General features: G+C 41.5%; 1 long non-coding RNA gene across 1 annotated transcript; it reads left to right on the top strand.

Moving 5' to 3' along the window:
* The first annotated feature begins 9,014 nt into the window (after positions 1 to 9,014).
* LOC141574877 (uncharacterized) lies at positions 9,015 to 20,628 on the top strand. The gene is made up of 3 exons (XR_012502006.1): positions 9,015 to 10,114; positions 14,819 to 15,385; positions 20,083 to 20,628. It is a non-coding gene; the product is annotated as an uncharacterized LOC141574877 (long non-coding RNA).
* Positions 20,629 to 21,052: the final 424 nt, after the last annotated feature.

The raw sequence follows: 21,052 nt of genomic DNA, 5'->3' as shown, positions 1-21,052 counted from the left end.
TGCAGAGCTACTTGTCTTTGTTATAGGCTTATGCCATTTTTTCTCTACTTAGGGTAGAATTAGGCATTCGTTCATCCTGTTGGAGGCCTTGTAAGACTATATCCCGTTCTATGACCCACTCTTATTCAAAACCGTCATTTGGGTTGGCTCACAATATGCACTTCTGGATCAGTATCTATGAATAGTAATGCACGCGTCTGTTTTCTGAATACAAGTGTGTTGAGTACATGCTAACAGCGATAATAGTTCGATGCGTGCTGAATGATCCTTGACATCACTTTGAGTACTTTGTCTTGAATAATCATGTTTGTCTGGTATATGTCAGCCAAGTGTAACCTTTTTGTGTTTGTTTGTTTCTCTGATTGTTTGTTTTGCAAACACATTAGGCCATGCATCTCTCCTTTTGCTTCAGACAGACAGTCATGTAAGCTGATTCACTTAAGATAGTGCTTAAAATCACCTATGATTTCCTGCTACCCTCTCCCATCTTTAGGATTTTGATGTCCTCCTTGCCTTCTTCTTCTTACTTCTTTGCAACTCAGGCTCTACTTGCATTTGAAATAATGGTTTCGTTATTTCCATTTCATCTTGCTACTTTTCTACTCAGGGTAGGATTCTCAATTTTTGTTTTAGGATCAGTCACAAACTGCTGAATTCTTTTAAGGTTTGCCGGTCAGTGAAATTCCCTAGCTCGGCCGTTGTTATAAACGGCGGTCATTTGGCATAGGCTACCCTAGATTGCAGCTTTTTCTCATTCAGGATATGGTCTATGTCCTGGCACTCCTCCCCGTGCTCAAAATTTCTGCCGAGATATCAGTTGAAACCCCTCTGGAGGTTCTGTTGTGACTAAGTTGCTTTCCTCGTGGTGCATTTTACATCACTGGGATGATCTTGAAATTTGTTTATTTGAATTCTACAGCTGCTTGTTGTTCTGTTGGTATTCCACCTCTTTTGGACGCTGTATACTTGTTGAATTCATATAGATGATACTTTCTTGGCTTTCACCAAGTTTCATTCTGATTTTTCTACAAATTCCTTTTCAGAATTTATTATTTTATCTCTTGCTTTTCCATTTGGAAATCCTATGAGTACTATTCTTATCTGCTTTTTCTTAACCCAGGATTCAACATTGATGTTAGCATTGGTTTGCACTTGCTTTTCTGTGTCTTCTTCTGATGGAGGTATTTCAGTTCCCCTGTCTTCACAATCATTCACGAGTCCCTCTGCATTATGTAGTCTGCTTAGGATTGACTTTAGCCCAGTTTTTTATCTCATCCATTGAGTTTTCTGATACTGTTGTTTTCTTCCTTAGAGTTTCTCTTCCCCTTTTCTGGTATTCTGCCTTTTGTGATTCTGAGGCATGGTGGTTCATCAGTGTTTTCCTCACCTCCATTTTCAGAGCTTGCTCTGGTATCGTTTTGCCATCTAGTTGTTTGAAAGCTTACTTTTTGGGCCTTCAATCTCTTTGGAACTGAAAATGGTTCTTCCTGTTTCTTTTACTATGCTTCTTTTATTCTACAGGTCAGGTACTATCATGTACCTAATATAGACTTATAGGGCTTGGTTAATTGCAAACTTTGGACACTTTGGTGTACGCAATTCCATGGTATTTCTGTGAGGACAATTTTCCCTAAACCTTGATGCCATGCCCTGTTCCTGTGTGTGTTGTCTGGTATATCTCTAAATCCTGGTGTTGCCTTTGTTGTGATGAACACACCATACTGTTTCAGTTAGTAGAACCTTATTTTTATTACACTAATCTCACAATTCTGAAAGGGCACAGGGCACTTCCTCTAGTGGAAATGAAGCTTCTATAGGTTTTCAGCTCTGCATTCTTCTGTATGTCATTTTTAAGTGTCTCCAAAACAGCCAACATAGAGTGCGCTTGTACTTTCTACTGCCATGGGAATGTCCCAATGTTACCAGTTCTTCAGAGAGCTTCTCTGTCTACAGAAACACCAGTGGAAGCATATGTATGGATGTCATACTTCAGGGCCTGCTGGGATGATCCCGCAAACTGACTTATGTGTCCTCGGTGCAGTACTCTGTCAGTGCTGTCCAAAATGTAGCATCTGTATTTGGGTGATAATGCTGTAAGAAATGCTTCATCTTCTCATGCTGTGAACTTTGACCACTCTTCCTATTTCTCTCATTCTTGAGTAATGGGTTCACGAAGGCAACCACAGAGCTGTTCCGCATCCTCTGCCTCAAACCAGAATTTAATCCCAATCCAGGTATTGAATGTAGCAGATCCTAAATCTTTTAAAACTGATTTCATTCACAACACCCCCTGGAACCCTCAGTCCAGATGCATGATAACTTTGATTGAGCCCAACACATGCTCTATTGGCAAAATGTCAAATTGAACCCTGGTCCTTCACATGCAGTGGAGATGGCCATTGGACATATCGATAAACTCAACCTCACGCGCCAATGCGGTTGCTGTCTCACTGAGGTCACATTTCTCTTTGCTCTCTTGAAAGTACACACCAGAACCCACAACGCACTCTATATCCCTGTGTTGTGCGAGATCCATCATCTGTAGCTTTATCCCTCATTTTCCGCTGCCTCTGCTAGCTCAGATTTGGCAGCTCGGATCTTGGTCTCAGATTCAATTGTGGGGATATTTTGAGCTGATTTCCTTGAGTTCTGTCAGCCAAGCATCTGCTGTGCACTCTTCTAACACTCAGCGCATCACCTTCAATCCTGTGCCTGCTACCCGCTTGAGAGTGTGCTTCCAAGGAAAACAGAGTTTCACCTTTGATGCTCCATTACCAGAGGTCAGATCCTGCACTGGTTTCCATTCTCTACTTTACCTTTTCCTGCTTCCGGTTTTTCTGAGGCCTCAACCTGTCTTTGGAAGTAACAGACCACTCTTAGGCAAGTGTCCTGTGCCAAGGGCTGGGTGAGTGTGTGTTTACAATATTTTGTGTATGGTAGCTAGTGAGAGCAGTTTGCACTTGTTCTCTTCCTACTGGGCATCGACAAATCAACACTTTTCACAAATAATTCACAGAAATTTGATATTAGTTTCGCTCCGATTTCTTTACAGCCATGGTCGGAGGGTTTGTCCGAAGAATCCAGCTTTGACATTATGTTGATAAGGCAGTTGCAGTCTTTAAGAATGTTAAAAGTATCGATTTACGTGTTTTGGGATTTATATGAAAGTGAAGTTAGTTTTTGAAAATTACCAAATCAACCTAGAAGCCAGCCTTGACAATTTCTGTAGATTTTGTCAGCTCTAAGGAAAAAACAGACAGTCTCAATTTAAAATTGCAGTCCAAATGTTTGAAGGGGACATGCCAACTCTTTTCTCTTGAAGCCTCCAACAACAAAAGGAACAATGAAATACCTAATTGAACCATGATATAACCCCCAACCTGTGTTTCCCTTGTGCATCTGGTGCCCTTTACTCCCAATGACACATACTACACATTGTTGGCATTTCAAGGGGTAACATTCCTCTCTAGGAATATACAAGAAAATCTAAACAGAATTTATACATTTAGGCTTGATTCCAAAAACACCTAGAAGCTTTTAACTATGAGAAAACTGCTGCAGCTATGCTAGGCTATTGAGAACCAGGTGCACTTCTATCAGTGCTGAGAATGCTTAATCATTCGATCATGTTGGTTAAAGCAATTTAACACAACCAAGTCTGCACCTCCTAGGTATAGTGCACCCCGGGCTTGAAGGAAGTGAATGACTGTCCACATAACCTGTGTCTTTAATGTGTTTGGTGACTTGTACAGTTCAGTTCACTATCTGACTTCTAATATTTTCCTGTAGTGTCTTGAAAATCTGAGGCCTAATACATATTCAATTTCATTCAAAATTGCCCTCACTTACCACACTCCTTTCAGCCAAAAGAATACATAAGCCCAGCATTTCCTGAATCTAGGGGAAGGTCATCATTTCATTGTGTGAGCTAAGTATTCAATTCTTATCCATTTTAGTCAAGAGTATTTGACCTTTAAGGAGTTCACTGTTGTTCACCGAGTGTGAAGTAGGAGGAACTCTGATTCTAGTAGGGGCTTGCTCTCCTCCTACTGGATTCATTGTAGCTCAGGTTCTGATCCTTTGAAATGGATTCCTGAGTGGAGTGGAGGGAAGAGCATGTGATTGATAGCTAGGCACAAACCTGGGAATAGGCTTACCTGGGCTTGGTCCATTTCGGTCTGAATGATTCATAAATGCCCCTTGGGATGTGTGGATTCTCACGACATCTTCCAAGAACATGAGCGCTTTTATCATCTCTGCCATCTCTTCTCTTTTAGACGTCAGGAATCTTGGACCCGTTCTTGGAGCAGAGAATCGAGTAACTTTCTCAAGGGCATGTTGACTCTCTGTATGTTTCTGTCAGTATCAGCGAGGATCAGTAGGTCTCATGAATGTCTTTTGAGCCTGGTATCCTCTAGGGATATCCCCATGCCGATATTCTCCACTGTAGCAGAATGACTCTCATCAATGTGTTCGCACATCTCCTCAATCCATGCAACCAGATTTTCTGCCCGCTTATCTTCGTGTCTCCCATAAAGTCGACGTCAACAGGACTGGGCAAGTCTGAAAATACCTCGGAGTCTCACCAGTAAGCTGATAACAGGCAGATCTTCCACTCTCTGCCCTTTCAGATTCTGGAAACTGACCCGTGATCTCAGGTCTTTGGGCAGCAGCAGTAACTCGAACTTACTCAGCTTCTCGAACAAAAGACCTAAGCCAATCTCCACATAGGGCAGCAAACCCACATTCAAACTGATCCACCCACAGAATTCTGCCCAGTTACCTTGGATCCACCAGCCGCAACAAGCCTCGTGGTACACACCAACATTCCACCTGGAATCCAACCGGTAACTGCCATCCCCAGTGGTTGATGCATCAAGAATGTGTTGGGGGTGATGCTGCATTAGACGAGAGTTTCCTAAGGGAAATGTGATTCTATCCAGAAGGATCCCATGTTCATTTTCTCTTCCCTCTTTCCTTTTGTTCAGATCTGTGTACACAGTACAAACAGAGGGAAGAGTGTCCATGATCAGTTTATGGATTCACACCTCTTTAAACTTTCTAACAGTTCACAGTACACAGAGACCCACTCAAGGAAACTCATGTTCGTGTAATATCCATTCACCCAGATTACATATCCGTCTGTTGCTTTCTGCTGAAACACCCACACTCTCAGAACATGGATCCATTTGATTCATGGGGGCTGAAATTCCTAGAAATGAAACCAATCCCAACGTACACTTTCCTGTCTGTCTCTTTTGCACTTAGTACAGTTTTGCAGAGCTACTTGTCTTTGTTATAGGCTATGCCATTTCTTCTCTACGTAGGGTATGATAAGGCATTCGTTCGTACTGTTGGAAGACTTGTAAGTCTATATCCCATTCTATGACCCACTCTTATTCAAAACCGTCATTTGGGTTGGGTCACGATATGCACTTCTGGATCAGTATCTATGAATAGTAATGCACGCGTCTGTTTTCTGAATACAAGTGTGTTGAGTACATACTAACAGCGATATTAGGTCGATGCGTGCTGAATGATCCTTGACATCACTTTGAGTATTTTGTCTTGAATAATCATGTTTGTTTTGTATATGTCAGCAAACTGTATCATTATGGTGATTGTTTGTATGTCTGATTGTCTGTTTTGCAAACACATTATGCCATGCATCTCTCCTTTTGCTTAAGAGAGACAGTCATGTAAGCTGATTCACTTAAGACAGTGCTTAACATCACCTATGATTTCTTTCTACCCTCTCCCATCTTTAGGATTTTGATGTCCTCCTTGCCTTCTTCTTCTTACTTCTTTGCAACTCAGGCTCTTCTTGCATTTGCAATAATGATTTTGTTATTTCCATTTCATCTTGCTACTTTTCTACTCAGGGTAGGATTCTCAATTTTTGTTTAAGAATCAGTCTCAAACTGTTGAATTCTTTTCAGGTTTGCTTGTCAGTGAAATTCCCTAGCTCGGCCGTTGTTATAAACGGCGGTCATTTGGCATAGGCTACCCTAGATTGCAGCTTTTTCTCATTCAAGATATGGTCTATGTCCTGGCACTCCTCCCCGTGCTTCAAAATTTCTGCCGAGATATCAGCTGAAACCCCTCTGGAGGTTCTGTTGTGACTAAGTTGCTTTCCTCGAGGTGCATTTTTCATCACTGGGATGATCATGAAATTTGTTTATTTGAATTCTACAGCTGCTTGTTGGTCTATTGGTATTCGACCTCTTTTGGACGCTGTGTACATCCTGAATTCGTATAGATGATACTTTCTTGGCTTTCAGCAAGATTCATTCTGATTTTCTACAAATTCCTTTTCAGAATTTATTATTTTATCTCTTGCTTTTCCATTTGGGAATCCTATGTTTCCTATTCCTACCTTCTTTTTCTTAACCCAGGATTCAAGAGTGATGTTAGCTTTGGTTTGCACTTGCTTTTCTGTGTCTTCTTCTGATCGAGGGATTTCTGTTCCCCTAAACTCACAGTCATTCACGAGTCACTCTGCATTATGTAGTCTGCTTAGGATTGACTTTAGCCCAGTTTTTATCAAATATATTGAGTTTTCTGATACTATTGGTTTCTTCTTTAAAATTTCTCTTCCCCTTTTCTGTTATTCTGCCTTTTGTGATTTTGAGGCACAGTGGTTCATCAGTGTTTTCCTCACCTCCATTTTCAGAGCTTGCTCTGGTATCGTTTTGCCGTCTAGTTGTTTGAAAGCTTATTTTTTGGGCCTTCAATCTCTTTGGAACTGAAAATGGTACTTCCTGTTTCTTTTACTATACTTCTTTAACTGTACATTTCAGGTACTATCATGTATGTAATATAGACTTAAAGGGCTTGGATAATTGCAAACTTTAGACTTTTTGGTGTACGCAATTCCATGGTATTTCTGTGAGGACAATTTTCCCTAGACCTTGATGCCATGCCCTGTTCCTGTGTGTGTTGTCTGGTATATCTCTAAATCCTGGTGATGCCCTTGTTGTGATGAACACACCATACTCTTTCAGTTAGTAGAACCTCATTTTTATTACACTAATCTCACAATTCTTAAAGGGCGCAGGGCACTTCCTCTAGTGGAAATGAAGCTTCTATATGTTTTCAGCTCTGCATTCTTCTGTATGTCATATTGAAGTGTCTCCGAAACAGCCAACATAGAGTGCGCTTGTAGTTTATACTGCCAAGGGAATGTCCCAATTTTACCAGTTCTTCCCAGAAATTCTCTGTCTACAGAAACACCACTGGAAGCATATGTATGGATTTCATACTTCTGGGCCTGCTGGGATGATCCCGTAGACGGACCTATGTGTCCTCGGTGCAGTACCCTGTCAGTGCCGTCCAAAATATAGCATCTGCTTTTGGGTGATAATGCTGTAAGAAATGCTTCATCTTCTCATGCTGTGGACTTTGACCACTCTTCCTAGTTCCCTCATTCTTGAGTAATGGGTTCACGAAGGCAACCACAGAGCTGTTCCGCATCCTCTGCCTCAATTCAGACTGTAATCCCAATCCAGGTTATGAATGTAGCAGATCCTAAATCTTGTAATATGATTTCAAACACAACACCATCTGGAACCCTCAGTCCAGATGCATGATGCTCTGATTGAGCCCAACACGTGCTCTACTGGCCGAATGTTAATTGGAAACTGGTCCTGCAGATGCAGTGAATGTGGCCATAGGACATATCGATAAACTTAACCGCACGTGCCAGTGCTTTTCCTGTCTCACTGAGTTCACAGTTTCCTTTGCTCTCTTGAAAGAACCCACCAAAACCCACAATGCATTCGAGATCCCTGAGTTCTGCGAGAGCCATCATCCGTAGCCCTATCCCTCTTTTTCCGCTGCTTCTGCTAGCTCAGATATGACAGCTCGGATCTTGGTATCAGATCCAATTGTGGGGATATTTTGAGCTGATTTCTTTGAGTTCTGTCAGCCAAGCTTCTGCTGTGCACTCTTCTAACACTCAGCACATCACCTTCAATCCCGTACCTGCTGCCCACTTGAGAGTGTAATTCCACGGAAAACAGAGTTTCACCTTTGATGCTCCATTAGCAGAGGTCAGATCCTGCATTGGTTTCCATTCTCTACTTTGCCTTTTCTTGCTTCCGATTATTCTGAGGCCTCATCCTGTCTTTGGAAGTAACAGACCACTCTTAGTCAAGTGTCCTGTGCCAAGTACTGGGTGAGAGTGTGTTTACATTATTTTGTGTATGGTAGCTAGTGAGAGCATATTGCACTGGTTCTCTTCCTACTGGGCATCGACAAATCAACACTTTTCACAAATAATTCACAGAAATTGGATATTAGTTTCACTCCGTTTTTTTACAGCCTTCGTCGTATGGTTTGTCCAAAGACTCCATCTTTGACCTTAGGTTTATAAGGCAGTTGCAGACTTTAAGAAAGTTAACGATATCGATTTACGTGTTTTGGGATTTATATGAAAGTGAAGTTAGTTTTTGAAAATAACCAAATCAACCTAGAAGCCAGACTTGACAATTTCTGCCAGATTTTGTCAGCTCTAAGGAAAAAACAGACAGTCTCAATGTAAAATTGCAGTCCAAAAATTTGAAGGGGACATGGCAACTCTTTTCTCTTGAAGCCTCCAACAAAAATAAGGAACAATCAAATAACTATTGGAACCATGAATTAACCCAGAACCTGTGTTTCCCTTGTGCACGTGGTTCACTTTACTCCCAATGACACATACTAGGCAATGTTGGCATTTCAAGGGGTATCATTACTCTCTAGGAATATACAAGAAAATCTAAACAGAATATATAAATTTAGGCTTGATTCCAAAAGCACCTAGAGGCATTTATCTATGAGAAACCTGCTGCAGATATGCTAGTCTATTGAGAACCAGGTGCTCTTCTATCATTGCTGAGAAGTCTTAATCATCCGATTATGTTGGGTAAAGCAATTTAACACAACCAAGTCTGCACCTCCAAGATATAGTGCTCCCGGGGCTTGACAGACGTGAATGAATGTCCACATAACCTGTGTCTTTAATATGTTTGGCGAATTTTACTGTTCAGTTCACTATCTGACTTCTAATATTTTCAAGTACTCTCTTGAAAAACTGAGGCCTAATACATATTCAAGTTCATTTAAAGATTCCCCCTCACTTACCACACTCCTTTCAGCCCAAAGAATACATAACCCCAGCATTTCCTGAATCTAGGGGAAGGTCATCACTTCATTGTGTGAGCTAAGTATTCAATTCCTATCTATTTTAGTCGAGACTAATTGACCTTTAAGCATTTCACTGATGTTCACCGATTGTAAAGGAGGAGGAACTCTGTTTTTAGAAGGGTCTTGTTCTCCTCCTACTGGATTCATTGCAGCTCAGGTTCTGATCCTTTTAAATGGATGACTGAGTGGAGTGGAGGGAAGTGCATGTGATTGATATCTATGCACAAACCTGGGAATAAGCTTACCTGGGCTTGATGCATTTCGGTCTGAATGATTCGTAAATGCCCCTTGGGATTTGTGGATTCTCACGAACTCTTCCAAGAACATGAGCGCTTTATCATCTCTGCCATCTCTTCTCTTTTAGACGTCAGGAATCTTGGACCCTTTCTTGGAGCAGAGAATCGAGTAACTTTCTCAAGGGCACGTTGACACTCCGTATGTTTCTGCCAGTATCAGCGAGGTTCAGTAGGTCTCATGAAAGTCTTTTGAGCCTGGTATGATCTAGAGATTTCTCCATGCCGATATTCTCCACTGTAGCAGAACAACTTTCATCAATGTGTTCGCACATCTCCTCAATCCATGCAGCCATTTTTTCTGCCAGCTTCTCTTCGTGTCTCCCATAAAGTCGACGTCAACAGGACTGGGCAAGTCTGAAAATACTTCGGAGCCTCACCAGTAAGCTGATGACAGGCAGATCTTCCACTATATGCCCTTTCAGATTCTGGAAACTGACACGTGAACTCAGGACTTTGGGCAGCAGCATTATCTCGAACTTAGGTTCCAATCAAAGACGTAATCCAATCTCCACATAGGGCAGCAGACCCACCATCAAACTGATCCACCCACAGAATTCTGCCCAGTTACCTTGGATCCACCAGCCGCAACAAGCCTCGTGGTACACACCAACATTCCACCTGGAATCCAACCGGTAACTGCCATCCCCTCTGGTTGATGCATCAGGACCTTTTTGGTGGTGATGCTGCATTAGACGAGAGTTATTTAAGGGAAATGTGATTTTAACCACAAGGGTCCCAAGGTCATTTTCTCTTACCTCTTTCCTTTTGTTAAGTTCTGTATACACAGTACAAACGGAGGGAATAGTGTCCATGTTAAGTTTATGGATTCACACCTATTTAACTTTCTAACAGTTCAAAGTACAAAGAGACCCACTCAAGGAAACTCATGTTTGTGTAATATTCATTCACCCAGATTACATATCCTTCTGTTGCTTTCTGCTGAAACACCCACACTCTCAGAAAATGGATCCATTTGTTTCATGGGGTCTGAAATTCCTAGAAATGAAACTAATCCCAACGTGCACTTTCCTGTCTGTCTCTTTTGCACTTAGTACAGTTTTGCAGAGCTACTTTTCTTTGTTACAGGCTTATGCCATTTCTTCTCCACGTAGGGTAGTATAAGGCATTCATTCATTCTTTTGGAAGCCTTCTAAGACTGTATACCGTTCTATGACAAAAACTTATTCAAAACCATCATTTGGTTTGGCTCACGATATGCACTTCTGGATCAGTATCTATGAATAGTAATGCACGCGTCTGTTTTCTGAATTCAAGTGTGTTGAGTACATGCTAGCCTTGATAATGGGTCGAAGCGTGCTGAATGATCCTTGAAAAGACTTTGAGTATATTGTTTTGAATATTCATGGTTGTTTGGAATATGTCAGCCAACTGTAACCTTTTGGTGTTTGTTTGTCTGATTGTTTGTATGTTTTGCAAACACATTAGGCCATGCATCTCTCCTTTTGCTTCAGACAGATAGTCATGTAAGCGGATTCACTTAAGATAGTGCTTAAAATCATCTATGATTTCCAGCTACCCTCGACCATTTTTAAGATTTTGATGTCCTCCTTGCCTTCTTCTTCTTACTTCTTTGCAACTCAGGCTCTTCTTGCATTTGCAATAATTGTTTTGTTATTTCCATTTCATCTTGCTACTTTACTACTCAGGGTAGTATTCTCAATTTTTGTTTTAGGATTAGTTACAAACTGCTGAAGTCTTTTAAGGTTTGCCGGTCAGTGAAATTCCCTAGTTCTACCGTTGTTATAAACAGAGGTCATTTGGCATAGGCTACCCTAGATTGCAACATTTTCTCATTCAGGATATGATCTATGTCCTGGCACACCTCCCCGTGCTGCAAAATATCTGCCAAGATATCTGCTGAAACACCTCTGGAGGTAATGTTGTGACTAAATTTCTTTCCTCAACGTGCATTTTACATCACTGGGAAGATCATGAATTTTTTTATTTGAATTCTACAGCTGCTTGTTGGTCTATTGGTATTCCAAGAATTTTGGACGCTGTGTACTTCCTGAATTCGTATAGATGATACTTTCTTGGCTTTCAGCATGTTTCATTCTGATTTTTCTACAAATTCCTTTTCAGAATTTATTATTTTATCTCTTGCTTTTCCATTTCGGAATCCTATTAGTCCTACTCTTACCTGCTTTTTCTTAACCCAGGATTCAACAGTGATGTTAGCGTTGGTTTGCTCTTGCTTTTCTGTGTCGTCTTCTTGTGATGGAGGGATTTATGTTCCCCTGTTTTCACAGTCATTCACGAGTCCCTTTGCATTATATAGTCTGCTTAGGATTGACTTTAGCCCAGTTTTTATCTCATCCATTGAGTTTTCTGATACTATTGGGTTCTTCTTTAGAGTTTCTCTTCCCCTTTTCTGGTATTCTCCCTTATGTGATTCTGAGGCACTGTGGTTCATCACTGTTTTCCTCACCTCTATTTTCAGAGCTTACTCTGGTACCGTTTTGCCATCTAGTTGTTTGAAAGCTTATTTTTTGTGCCTTCAATCTCTTTGGAACTGAAAATGGTACTTCCTGTTACTTTTACTATACTTCTTTTATTCCACAGGTCAGGTAATATCATGTATCATATATAGAATTATAGGGCTTGGTTAAATGCAAACTTTAGACAATTTGGTGTACGTAATTACATGGTATTTCTATGAGGACAATTTTCCCTAGTCCTTGAAGACATGCCCTGTTCCTGTGTGTGTTGTCTGTTATATCTCTAAATCCTGGTGTTGCCTTTGTTGTGATGAACACACCGTACTGTTTCAGTTAGTAGATCCTCTTTTTTATTACACTAATCTCACAATTCTGAAAAGGCGCAGGGCACTTCCTCTAGTGGAAATGAAGCTTCCATATGTTTTCAGCTCTGCATTCTTCTGTATTTCATTTTGAAGTGTCACCAAAACAGCCAAATTAGAGTGCGCTTTTACTTTCTACTGCCATGGGAATGTCCCAATGTTACCAGTACTTCCCAGAGCTTCTCTGTCTACAGAAACACCAGTGGAAGCATATGTATGGATGTCGTACTTCAGGGACTGCTGGGATGATCCCTCAGGCCGACCTATGTGTCCTCGGTGCAGTACCCTGTCAGTGCCGTCCAAAATGTAGCATCGGCATTTGGGTGATAATGCTGTAAGAAATGCTTCATCTTCTCATGCTGTGGACATTGACCACTCTTCCTATTTCTCTCATTCTTGAGTAATGGGTTCAGGAAGGCAACCACAGACCTGTTCCTCATCCTCTGCCTCAAACCAGAGTGTAATCCCAATCCAGGTTATGAATGTAGCAGATCCTAAATCTTTTAATACTGATTTCCAACCCAACGCCCCTTGGAACCCTCAGTCCAGATTTATGATACCTCTGATTGAGCCCCACTTGTGCTCTATTGGCAAAATGTCAAATTGGAACCTGGTCCTGCATATGCAGTGGATGTGGCCATAGGACATATCATAAACTCAACCTCACGTGCCAGTGCTGTTCCTGTCTCACTGAGTTCACAGTTTCCTTTGCTCTCTTGAAAGAACCCACCAAAACCCACAATGCATTCGAGATCCCTGAGTTCTGCGAGAGCCATCATCCGTAGCCCTATCCCTCTTTTTCCGCTGCTTCTGCTAGCTCATATTTGGCAGCTTGGATCTTGGTCTCAGATTCAATTGTGGGGATATTTTTAACTGATTTCTTTGAGTTCTGTCAGCCAAGCTTCTGCTGTGCACTCTTCTAACACTCAGCACATCACCTTCAATCCCATGCCTGCTGCCCGCTTGAGAGTGTGCTTCCACGGAAAACAGAGTTTCACCTTTGATGCTCCTTTACCAGAGGTCAGATCCTGCACTGGTTTCCATTCTCTACTTTGCCTTTTTCTGCTTACAGTTTTTCTGAGGCCTCATTCTGTCTTTGGAAGTAACAGACCACTCTTAGTCAAGTGTCCTGTGCCAAGGGCTGGGTGAGTGTGTGTTTACAATATTTTGTGTATGGTGTCTAGTGAGAGCAGTTTGCACTTGTTCTCTTCCTACTGGGCATCGACAAATCAACACATTTCACAAATAATTCACAGAAATTGGATTTTAGTTTCGCTCCTTTTTCTTTACAGCCGTGGTCTGATGGTTTGTCCTAAGACTACAGCATTGACATTATATTGATAAGACAGTTGCAGTCTTTAAGAAGGTTAATAGTATCGATTTACGTGTTTTGGGATTTATATGAAAGTGAAGTTAGTTTTTGAAAATAACCAAATGAACCTAGAAGCCAGACTTGAAAATTTGGTAACATTTTGTCAGCTCTAAGGAAAAAACAGAGAGTCTCAATGTAAAATAGCAGTCCAAATGTTTGAAGGGGACATGCCAACACTTTTCTCTTGAAGCCTCCAACAACAAAAGGAACAATGAAATACCTATTGGAAACATGAAATAACCCACAACTTTGTTTCCCTTGTGCACCAGGTGCCCTTTACTCCCAATGACACATACTAGGCACTGTTGTCATTTAAAGGTATAACATTCCTCTCTAGGAATATACAAGAAAATTTAAACAGAATATACACATTTAGGCTTGATTCAAAAAGCAATTAGAGGCATTTAACTATGAGAAACCTGCTGCAGATATGCTAGGCTATAGAAAACCAGGTGCTTTTCTATCAGTGCTGAGAAGGCTTAATCAGCCGATCATGTTGGGTAAAGCAATTTAACACAACCAAGTCTGCACCTCCAAGATATAGTGCACCCGGGGCTTGACGGAAGTGAATGACTGTCCACATAACCTGTGTCTATAATGTGTTTTCGACTTTTACAGTACAGTTCACTATCTGACTTCTAATATTATCCTGCAGTGTCATGAAAAACTGAGGCCTAATACATATTCAAGTTCATTCAAAGATTCCCCTCACTTCCCACACTCCTTTCAGCCCAAAGAATACATAACACCAGCATTTCATTAATCTAGGGGAAGGTCATCATTTCTTTGTGTGAGCTAAGTATTCAATTCATATCTATTTCAGTTGATAGTATTTGAACTTTAAGGAGTTCACAGTTGTTCACCGCTTGTGAATGAGGAGGAACTATGAATCTAGCAGGGGCTTGCTCCCCTCCTCCTGGATTCATTGCAGCTCAGGTTCTGATCCTTTGAAATGGATTCCTGAGTGGAGTGGAGGGAAGAGCATGTGATTGATAGCTAGGCACAAACGTGGGAATAGGCTTACCTGGGCTTGGTGCATTTCGGTCTGAATGATTCATAAATGCCTCTTTGGATATGTGGATTATCACGACCTCTTCCAAGAATATGAGCGCTTTATCATCTCTGCCATCTCTTCTCTTTTAGACGTCAGGAATCTTGGACCCGTTCTTGGAGCAGAGAATCGAGTAACTTTCTCAAGGGCACGTTGACTCTCCGTATGTTTCTGCCAGTATCAGCGAGGATCAGTAGGTCTCATGAAAGTCTTTCGAGCCTTGTATGCTCTAGAGCTGTCTCCATGCCGATATTCTCCACTGTGGCAGAACAACATTCATCAATGTATCCGCACATCTCAATCCATGCAGCCAGTGTTTCTGCCAGCTTCTCTTCGTGTCTCCCATAAAGTCGACGTCAACAGGAATGGGCAAGTCTGAAGATACTTCGGAGCCTCACCAGTAAGCTGATGACAGGCAGATCTTCCACTGTCTGCCCTTTCAGATTCTGGAAACTGACCCGTGAACTCAGGTCTTTGGGCAGCAGCAATATCTCGAACTTACTCAGCTTCCCGAACAAAAGACCTAAGCCAATCTCCACATAGGGCAGCAGACCCACCATCAAACAGATCCACCCACAGAATTCTGCCCAGTTACCTTGGATCCACCAGCCACAACAAGCCTCGTGATACACACCAACATTCCACCTGGAATCCAACCGGTAACTGCCATCCACAGTGGTAGATGCACCAAGTCAGTGTTGGGGGTGATGCTGCATTAGACGAGAGTTTCCTAAGGGAAATGTGATTCTATCCACAAGGGTCCCATTTTCCTTTTCTCTTCCCTGTTTCCTTTTGTTCAAATCTGTATACACAGTACAAACGGAGGGAAGTGTGTCCATGATCAGTTTATGGATTCACACCAATTTAAATTTTCTAACAGTTCACATTACACAGACACCCATTCAAGGAAACTCATGTTTGTGTAATATTCATTCACCCAGATTACATAATACTTCTGTTGCTTTCTGCTGAAACACCCACACTCTCATAAAATGTATCCATTTTTTTCATGGGGGCTGAAATTCCTAGAAATTAAACCAATCCCAACGTGCAATTTCCAGTCTGTCTCTTTTGCACTTAGTTCAGTTTTGCAGAGCTACTTGTCTTTGTTATAGGCTTATGCCATTTCTTCTCTACGTAGGGTATGATAAGGCATTCGTTCTTCCTGTTTGAAGACTTGTAAGTCTATATCCCGTTCTATGACCCACTCTTATTCAAAACCGTCATTTGGGTTGGCTCACGATGTGCACTTCTGGATAAGTATCTATGAATATTAATGCACACGTCTGTTTTCTGAATACAAGTGTGTTGAGTACATGCTAACAGCGATAATAGGTCGATGCGTGCTGAATGAAACTTGACATCACTTTGAGTATTTTGTCTTGAATAATCATGGTTATTTGGTATATGTCAGCCAACTGTAACCTTTTGGTGTTTGTTTGTTTGTCTGATTGTTTATTTTGCAAACACATTAGGCCATGCATCCCTCCTTTTGCTTCAGACAGTCATGTAAGCTGATTCACTTAAGATAGTGCTTAAAATCACCTATGATTTCCTGCTACCCTCTCCCATCTTTAGGATTTTGATGTCCTCCTTGCCTTCTTCTTCTTACTTCTTTGCATCTCAGGCTCTTCTTGCATTTGCAATAATGATTTTGTTATTTCCATTTCATCTTGCTACTTTTCTACTCAGGGTAGGATTCTCAATTTTTGTTTTAGGATCAGTCTGAAACTGCTGAATTCTTTTAATGTTTGACGGTCAGTGAATTTCCCTAGCTCTGCCGTTGTTATAAATGGCGGTCATTTGGCATAGGCTACCCTAGATTGCAGCTTTTTCTCATTCAGGATATGGTCTATGTCCTGGCACTCCTCCCCGTGCTGCAAATTTTCTGCCGAGATATCAGCTGAACCCACTCTGGAGGTACTTTTGTGACTAAGTTGCTTTCCTCGAGGTGCATGTTACATCACTGGGATGATCATGAAATTTGTTTATTTGAATTCTACTGCTTCTTGTTGGTCTATTGGTATTCCACCTCTTTTGGACGCTGTGTACTTCTTGAATTCGTATAGATGATAGTTTCTTGGCTTTCAGCAAGTTTCATTCTGATTTTTCTACAAATTCCTTTTCAGAATATACTATTTTATCACTTGCTTTTCCATTAGGGATTCCTATGAATCTTATACTTACCTGCTTTGTCTTAACCCAGGATTCAACAGTGATGTTAGCGTTGGTTTGCACTTGCTTTTCTGTGTCTTCTTCTGATGGAGGGATTTCTGTTTCCCTGCCTTCTCAGCCATTCACGAGTCCATCTGCATTAAGTAGTCTGCTTAGGATCGACTTTAGCCAAGTTTTTATCTCATCCATTGAGTTTTCTGATAACATTGGGTTCTTCTTTAGAGTTTCTCTTCCCCTTTTCTGGTATTCTGCCTTTTGTGATTCTGAGGCACTGTGGTTCATCAGTGTTTTCCTCACCTCCATTTTCAGAGCTTTCTCTGGAATCGTTTTGCCGTCTAGTTGTTTGAAAGCTTATTTTTTGGGCCTTCAATCTCTTTGGAACTGGAAATGGTACTTCCTGTTTCTTTTACTATACTTCTTTTACTCTACAGTTCAGGTACTATCATGTATCTAATATAGACTAATAGGGCTAGGTTAAATGCAAACTTTAGTATTTTTGGTGTACACAATTCCAAGGTATTTCTGTGAGGACAATTTTCCCAAGACCTTGATGCCATGCCCTGTTCCTGTGTGTGTTGTCTGGTATATCTCTAAATCCTGGTGTTGTCTTTTTTGTGATGAACACACCATACGGTTTCAGTTAGTAGAAACTCATTTTTATTACACTAATCTCAAAATTCTGACAGGGCGCAGGGCACTTCCTCGAGTGGAAATGAATCTTCTATTGGTTTTCATCTCTGAATTCTTCTGTGTGTCATTTTGAAGTGTCTCCAAATCAGCCAACAGATTGTGAGCTTGTACTTTCTACTGCCATGGGAATGTCCCAATGTTACCAGTTCTTCCCAGAGTTTCGGTGTCTACAGAAACACCAGTGGAAGCATATGTATGGATGTCATACTTCAGGGCCTGCTGGGGTGATCCCGCAGGCCGACCTATGTGTCCTCGGTGCAGTACCCTGTCAGTGCATCCAAAATATACCATCTGCATTTGGGTGATAATGCTGTAAGAAATGCTTCATCTTCTCATGCTGTGGACTTTGACCACTCTTCCTAGTTCACTCATTCTTGAGTTATGGGATCACGAAAGCAACCACAGGGCTGTTCCCCATCCTCTGCCTCAAACCAGAGTGTATTTCGAATCCAGGTTATGAATGTAGCAGATCCTAAATCTTTTAATACTTATTTCAATCCCAACACACACAGGAACACTCAGTCCAGATGCATGATACCTCTGATTGAGCCCCACACGTGCTGTATTGGCAAAATGTCAAATTGGACCCTGGACCTGCAGATGAAGTTGATGTGGCTTAGGACATATAGATAAACTCAACTTCAAGAGCCAGTGCGTTTGCTGTCTCACTGAGTTCACAGCTCTCTTTGCTCTCTTGAAAGTACCCACCAAAACCCACAAGGCACTCTAGATCCCTGAGTTGTGCGAGAGCCATCATCCGCCGTCCTACCACTCTTTTTCCGCTAACTCTGCTAGCTCAGATTTGGCAGCTCGTATCTTGGTCTCAGATTCAATTGTGGGGATATTTTGAGCTGATTTCTTTGAGTTCTGTCAACCAAGAATCTGCTGTGCACTCTGCTAATACTCAGCACATCACCTTCAATCCCATGCCTGCTGCCCGCTTGAGAGTGTGCTTCCAAGTAAAACAGAGTTTCACCTTTAATGCTGCATTACCAGAGGTCAGATCCTGCACTGCTTACATTTTCTACTTTGCCTTTTCCTGCTTCCAGTTTATCTTAGGCCTCATCCTGTCTTTGGAACTAACAGACCACTCTTAGGAAATTATCCTTGCCAAGGGCTGGGTGAGTGGTTGTTTACAATATTTTGTGTATGGTAGCTAGTGGGAGCCGTTTGCACTGCTCCTCCTCCTACTGGGCATCGACAAATCAACACTTTTCACAAATAATTCAAAGAAATTGGATATTTCTTTAGCTCCGTTTTTTTATAGCCATCGTCTGAGGGTTTTCCCGAAGAGTCCAGCTTTGACCTTATATTGACAAGTCAGTTGCAGTCTTTAAGAAAGTTAACAGTATCGATTTACGTGTTTTCGGATTTATATGAAAGTGAAGTTAGTTTTTGAAAATAACCAAAACAACCTAGAAGCCAGACTTGACAATTTTTGTAAGATTTTGTCAGCTCTAAGGAAAAAACAGACAGTCTCAATGTAAAATAACAGTCCAAATGTTTGAAGGGGACATGCCAACTCTTTTCTCTTGAAGCCTCCAACAACAAAAGGAACAATGAAATACCTATTGGAGCCATGAAATAACCCGCAAATTTGTTTCCATTGTGCACCAGGTGCCCTTTAATCCCAATGACACATACTAGGCACTGTTGTCATTTAAAGGTATAACATTCATCTCTAGGAATATGCAAGAAAATCTAAACAGAATATACACATTTAGGCTTGATTCAAAGAGCAATTAGAGGCACTTAACTATGAGAAACCTGCTGCAGATATGCTAGGCTATAGAAAACCAAGTGCTTTTCTATCAGTGCTGAGAAGGCTTAATCAGCCGATCATGTTGGGTAAAGCAATTTAACACAACCAAGTCTGCACCTCCAAGATATAATGCACCTGCGGCTTAACGGAACTGAATGACTGTCCACATAAACTGTGTCTATAATGTGTTTTCAAATTTTACATTTCAGTTCACTATCTGACTTCTAATATTTTCCTGTAGTGTTTTGAAAACTGAGGCCTAATACATATTCAAGTTCATTCAAAGATTCCCCTCACTTCCCACACTCCTTTCAGCCCAAATAATACATAACACCAGCATTTCCTTAATCTAGGGGAAGGTCATCATTTCTTTCTGTGAGCTAAGTATTCAATTCCTATCTATTTCAGTCGAGAGTATTTGAACATTAAGGATTTCACAGTTGTTCACCGTGTGTGAAGGAGGAGGAACTCTGAATCAAGAAGGGGCTTGCTCTACTCCTACTGGATTCATTGCAGCTCAGTTTCTGATCCTTTGAAATGGATGCCTGAGTGGAGTGGAGGGAAGAGAATGTGATTGATAGCTAGGCACAAACGTGGGAATAGGCTTACCTGGGCTTGGTGCATTTCGGTCTGAATGATTCATAAATGCCCCTTGGGATGTGTGGATTCTCACGACCCCTTCCAAGACCATGAGCGCTTTTATCATCTCTGCCATCTCTTCTCTTTTAGACGTCAGAAATTTTGGACCCGTTCTTGGAGCAGAGAATCGAGTAACTTTCTCAAGGGCACGTTGACACTCCGTATGTTTGTGCCAGTATCAGCGAGGTTCAGTAGGTCTCATGAAAGTCTTTCGAGCCTGGTATTCTCTAGAGATGTCTCCATGCCGATATTCTCCACTGTAGCAGAACAACTTTCATCAATGTGTCCGCACATCTCCTCAATCCATTCAGCCAGTGTTTCTGCCAGCTTCTCTTCGTGTCTCCCATAAAGTCCACGTCAACAAGAATGGATATGTCTGAATATTCTACAGAGCCACACCAGTAAGCTGTTGACAGGCAGATCTTCCACTGTCTGCCCTTTCAGATTCTGGAAACTGACCCGTGAACTCAGGTCTTTGGGCAGCAGCAATATCTCGAACTTACTCAGATTCCCGAACAAAAGACCTAAGCCAATCCCACATAGGGCAACACACCCACCATCAAACTGATCCACCCACAGAATTCTGCCCAGATACTTTGGATCCACCAGCCTCAACAAGCCTCGTGATACACACCAACATTCCACAAAGGAAACCTACCGGTAACTGCCATCCCCATTGGTTGATGCATCAAGTCAGTGTTGGGTGTGATGCTGCAATAGACGAGAGTTTCCTAAGGGAATTGTGATTCTATCCACAAGGGTCTCATTTCCTTTTCTCTTCCCTGTTTCCTTTTGTTCAAATCTGTATACACAGTACAAACAGAGGGAAGTGTGTCCATGTTCAGTTTATGGATTCACACCTATTTAAACTTTCTAACAGTTCACATTACACAGACACCCACTCAAGGAATCTCATGTTTGTGTAATATCCATTCACCCAGATTACATATCCGTGTGTTGCTTTCTGCTGAAATACCCACAGTCTCAGAACATGTATCCATTTGTTTCATGGGGGCTGAAATTCCTAGAAATGAAACCAATCCCAATGTGCACTTTCCAG

The sequence above is a fragment of the Camelus bactrianus genome, chromosome 23 (assembly GCF_048773025.1).
Source record: "Camelus bactrianus isolate YW-2024 breed Bactrian camel chromosome 23, ASM4877302v1, whole genome shotgun sequence".
Taxonomy (NCBI): domain Eukaryota; kingdom Metazoa; phylum Chordata; class Mammalia; order Artiodactyla; family Camelidae; genus Camelus; species Camelus bactrianus.
This window is presented reverse-complemented; position numbering and strand designations above follow the sequence as displayed.